The sequence below is a fragment of the Brienomyrus brachyistius genome, chromosome 17 (genome assembly GCF_023856365.1).
Source record: "Brienomyrus brachyistius isolate T26 chromosome 17, BBRACH_0.4, whole genome shotgun sequence".
NCBI classification, from domain to species: Eukaryota; Metazoa; Chordata; class Actinopteri; order Osteoglossiformes; family Mormyridae; genus Brienomyrus; species Brienomyrus brachyistius.
The window spans coordinates 23,367,060-23,371,291 of record NC_064549.1 but is presented as its reverse complement, the minus strand read 5'-3'; positions in this window follow the sequence as shown (position 1 = coordinate 23,371,291).

The window sequence follows — 4,232 nt, the reverse complement described above, 5'->3', positions numbered from 1 at the left end:
CCCCAGACTTCTGGTCCTTTTATTATACTGTGTATGTCTGCGTGTGTGTGTGTGTGCATCCCCTGTAACTAGGCTCGCCTGTACATGGGGGTATTGATTCTATATTCCCCCCGTGCTGGTAAGGGCACTGCCTTTGTGTAACAGTAAAGCCTGTTCCCATGAACGCACACTTACGGCCCTCTTGTGCTGGACACATTGCTATGGTTTGGGAATGGGGCCTTCTGTTGGAAGGAGGATCTGTGGCGCTTCTTGATGGGTTTTGACTTGATGGGTTTCACATCAGCATGCTTGTCCGGAATCGACATGTACCTCTGTGTCCCGATGAGACCTAGTCCACTCAATTCAGGGCATGTTAGCACTAATGTGATGCGTGATGTGCCTGAGGTAGCTGTTTGAACCTGAGTGGGATGTCACAGAAATACTCTGCCGCAGATACGATCATGCTCGCCCCTTGCGGCTTGGGCGGAGCCGTCTGTATTCAGGCTGTGTCAGATGCTTTTTTCTCTGCCCTTGCTGTATTACTTATTGTGCTGGGAAGTCGGGGCGTACCTTCTGGTATCAGATGAATGGATGTCGGTGTTTGTTTACTAAGGGCACACTGGTTCTTGCAGCCAAATCAGTCCAATTTATAAGCTTAGGGCTGAATTTATTAATTACACTAGTGTTTGGTAAACAAGGTAATTGTGATGGATGAGTTGAACTTGCAAACCCTCTCATAAAGTCTCATGTGCCCCCCCACCCGCCACAGGCGGTTCCAACCAGCCTGCTACTGTCTAATTAAGCCGGGAGGGCTGATGAGTTTAGTTCCCTCCGGCTGTCCAGCCATCTAACCCCGAAACTCCATACCGTACTTCTTATTGCCTCTCGGCTTTTTCCGCCTAACGCTCTAAATTAGCTGTGTGAGCGCGGCAGGATCGCCAACGCCCACCCCTTCCTGTGATGCTACTCACTGTAGCACTTGTGTGCTTTTGCCATTTTTAGCTTGATTGGTCGCCTTGGTCGCCAGTCACACGCTGCGGTTAGTATCTGTCTGGGAGTTTGCTGAGGGCCCTTAGCCGTTGCTAAAGTCCGCCATGTTTGTTGGTCGTGTTTGGTATCCATGGCAACGGGACAAGGTAGGTCCATCCCTTTACACTGAGCCCTATGGAGGGGTCTGACATGGGATAGGAGTTATGACGTGGGAGGTGTTTGCGTTCCTGGGATCATGCGGTCGTCAGAGTCGAGTCCAGTGTGTCTGCTGGCCTGATATCTGTGCTGTGTATTTGATGGTATAAGGTGCTTCTCCATTGGTTCACCTGACCACCATCTTCCTCACTGTGGACTATCGGCTACGTTCTTCAGTGTTGGAGGGTGGCAGAGAGGATTAATTTCTCTCTGGGCTGGATGCTGTGGATGTAGCCCTCTGCTAGGAACTTTCTGGAAGCAGGTCATACTCAGGGAAACTTCAGAAGATGACCACTGATACTGATCCCAGCACAGAATGCAGCCTCACCGCTCCCTCCTGCCATCAGGCTGATGAAGGCATCCAACCTCCCCTCCCGCCTCCCAATTATACTCGGGACAAAACATATGGTGTATAGGCAACGATCTCTCTGTGTGGGGGTGTGGATGGCTGCTGCCATAGGAACAGATGGGGAAGTTCTCACAATCTTGATGCATTTTATATCTGGTTCCCGACTTATTGGGGCCTTCAGGAAGACTGGTGAGCGACCATTGGTGTAAAAGAAAAAAGTACGTAAAAATAGCTAATCCCATAGTGCCCAATTTGTGTATTACATGTATGTAAATTTTCTCTTCATTTAAATATTTCTCTCCCCATTCAAATTTGGGGTTCACTTGGGTATCTAGCTGATTAGAGAATTCAGATTTCCTCGGCGTGTTTTTCCGATATTAATCATCTTATGGCTGTTTGCTGTCTGTGCAAAAATTGAAAGAAATTGTGAAACAGAATGTCAAGGTCGTTCACTGGCTTGTCGGCGAGAACAAAGTGGCTTTGAATCCTGCGGTGGGCATGATTACTGCTTGCTGTTAGTGACTGCCTGCATTAACATAATTGATCTAAGTAACCAATCTGAGTGGGTTAAACTGGACATGTGTCTTCCGTTGTTCCTCATGTGACTGGGCCATGGGGATGGTGCAGTGGCGCTCACTGATGATGCGTACAGGGCAATGCATCATTTCCTGTCCCTGCTGACCCCACTGACATAAGCTCTCTCTCTCAGGTTCACCTGCCCTTCAAACAGCTAACCAACGAAGGCGTGACCCTGAACAAGCCTGGCATAGCCAGGCCTGACAGTAGGGGGCTGTGAACATGAAGGCGGCTTGTCTGGGGTGTCCGTGCCCTCTGCCATCCCATGGGGTCTCTGCTCAGCGTGCTTGACAGTGATCAGGCCCTGCAGGCGGCCTGCTTGCAGAATCACTGCTGGCTTAAGAAGAATTACCCATAATTCCCTTGTTAGCTGATGAGAGTCAATTAACCAGAGGGCTACAAAACCGCCGTTTCCCGGCACGTTAGTGTTTCTGAAATTTATGTTTTTTTTTTCCTGAGCTGGGGGATTTGCATTTTAATGGCATAATAAACTTGAAAGACTAACGACTTGTATCGGATCCCAATAAACGCTACGCGTTGCAAATAATTAGTTGCAATCGGTCTTGGCACTGAGAGATGACCACACCGTCTGCCCGCTGGTGTGCTTTTTCATTGGGTCATGACCCAAGATGGTCTTGTAGTGACAATGGGTCTCTTACCACTGCTTGACTCAGCTGACTTTGGACTTCACTTCTTTGATTGTTGTGGTTCTCGCTAATAATACCATCCACTAGTTTTAGGGTTTGAGCCCTGGGTGAGCTCTTGCGTGACCTACAGCAGCTGACCTCCAGCTTTCAGTGTGAACTGTTCCATTCCCCACCACAAGGTGGTGCCTGGCGAAGTAATGAGGATCAGTTCTGACATGCTGAATCTCCAGTGGCCCCTGAATGCTGCTTGTGCTGGAGGCCTTAGAGACTGACTGGCATCTTGATGAGGAGTGGAGCAATAGTTTGGATTTGCAGAAGAATTCGGCTAACAGGGGATGGAAGATGCCCACCCATCCTTGAGGTCACAGTTGGGAACCCCATCCTGTTACGCCCCTTATTGGCCAGGACTGAGTACACCAACACTAGTTCCATGCTATGATTTGCAAGTGACGCTTTGGATATTGGCTCTGCAATGCGGGTGATTTGAGTCATATTTCCAGGCGTGTTCTAGGCATGTCCACTGAAAGTCACTTTTATTCCTTCTTACTTTTTAGTGTTTTGTGCTCAATACGTGTATCATTTGGACAGATAAGACTTATCACTTTAACATCATGTTCCGCAAGTGACCGGATTGTCGTAGAGGTCTGTTTTGCTCCGTTGAGGCCTGTTGGGGGCGCAATGACATCAGATGTGACCACAGCGGTGTAAAGGCAGCAGTGTGGGCTCCTTCAGGCCTGAATGCATAACATACTCTGGATAACAAGCTCTAATCCCCACATGGAGCTTGAGGACGACTTGGTCATCGTCTCGTGTCTCTGGTGGACTCGTCTGCAGGTGTCTCTGGGGGACACCTGCCCAGCAACCCGTCTCTCCACCCTGTGCCAAACGCAGGCTAGGTGTTCTAGATATTTCAGCAACCGAAGTCGAAGAGGTCTTTGATTAAGAAGAATGATATGTAAATATGATCCCCCATAAGTACCCGGTGATTAAACGCTCCCAACGGAAAAAAAATAATCACAGGACAAAATTCGGAAATAGCTGCTGTGCGTGTGTGGCCAACTAAAACAAGGGGTTCCCCACTTCAGGACCAGAGTGGCCCCTTTGCATAATTAATCAGCTATGTGTAACAGCATGATGTTCGTAACAGGGCTAAGAATTAACTTCGAGAGGCTGACTTGCACCTTGGGAAATGGCAGCTCTAGAATAAGTATTAAAAATAAATTGTCTGCTACGTTCTGTGGTCTGCTGTGAACTTTATTTCCCCTGTATTTGACCTGATTAGGGTGTGTTGCAGCTTCCGCTGATGATCTAGTCCCCTTTTGGTGCAGCAGTCACACCAGATAGGTTGCTGCTTGAGTATGACGTGAGTGTGTTTTCGGTTAAATGACGTCAAAGAAGTGTCATGTAGGTCTATTTTAACCGTACACATAAGATTATCTGTTCAGATACAGGTGCAGATAAGATTATCTGTTTCTTGAAGATCTGCTGAAGATCAT